Source organism: Dendrobium catenatum, unplaced genomic scaffold (genome assembly GCF_001605985.2).
Source record: "Dendrobium catenatum unplaced genomic scaffold, ASM160598v2 fragScaff_scaffold_1463, whole genome shotgun sequence".
NCBI lineage: Eukaryota > Viridiplantae > Streptophyta > Magnoliopsida > Asparagales > Orchidaceae > Dendrobium > Dendrobium catenatum.
The window spans coordinates 165053-166170 of record NW_021319925.1 but is presented as its reverse complement, the minus strand read 5'-3'; the positions used below and the strand labels follow the sequence as shown (position 1 = coordinate 166170).

At 29.3% G+C, this 1118-nt stretch overlaps 1 non-coding gene across 1 annotated transcript; it reads left to right on the top strand.

Annotated features, from left to right (window-relative positions):
• Nucleotides 1-248: 248 nt before the first annotated feature.
• On the top strand, nucleotides 249-354 carry LOC114580993. Its single transcript, XR_003702794.1, has one exon. It is a non-coding gene; the product is annotated as a small nucleolar RNA R71 (small nucleolar RNA).
• The last annotated feature ends 764 nt before the right edge of the window (nucleotides 355-1118 follow it).

Below are 1118 nucleotides of genomic sequence, written 5' to 3'. Positions count from 1 at the left end.
ACAAATCATTAAAATCTTAAACTTCATCTGCTCTTTTAGGATCCAAAATTCATAAACTTCAGTTACTCTCTTGGGATCCCCTCTTTTAATAGACCACTAAAAATTATTATTATTCATTTACTCAATCAATTCATAAGCATCCTTAAATGGCTTAGACATAAATGATCCCCTAGCTACATCATCTATGATTGAACAAACCAATCATGCAAATCTATTATAAAAGGTTTGAATACCTAACAAATTAGGTAAAACATAGTGAGGGCATTTCCTAAGCATATCCTTAAATCTCTCCCAATTTTCATAAATAGATTCTCCTTCAAACTGGGCAAAGGAAGTGATAACCTTTCAAAGTTTAGCAATTTTTTAAGGTTGGAAATACTTTGCAAGGATATTATGAGCCAACTCATTCCAAGTGATGATAGAGCTTCGGGGCAAAGAATTTAACAACATTTCACCCTTATTCTTTATAGAAAATGAGAACATACTAAGTCTAATGGAATCATTATTGATAACATTGTACTTAAAAGTTAAACAATTTTTTAAAAACACTAGTTAAATGTAAGTTAAGATCTTCAAACGGAGTTCCTCCAAACTGAGAATTTTATACCATTTAGATAATTGCCTATTTTAATTCAAAATAATTTGCTTGGGTAGTACGTCTATTGATACTCTGGTAAATTCATTCAACTATAAGACTGAATAGGTGCATCTCTTAGTTAGGTCAGCACGACATTGTGAAATGTGAACCATGTGATGCTTGGAATAACTTTTTAATGCAACAGGTAAACTTATGAACTAATAATGCATGTTTATAATTTATACCTTATTTTTATCTACATGTCACCCCATATATATCAATATACTTATCATATCAAGCAATTTCTCTACATCTATTTTATATATGTCATATTATATTAATGCATGTATATTATGTTCTATATTAAGTATAATATATCATTTAAAAGTAAGGTAGGATATTTGGTTACGTCTAGTGTTTTTTCTATATTTAGTTACATAAACCCTGTGGACTAAATAGAATTAGTCTCGATCATTACTGACCTTATTATTATATAAGGTCATCAAGACCTAGCCAGACTTCTACTTGGTAATCTAATTAT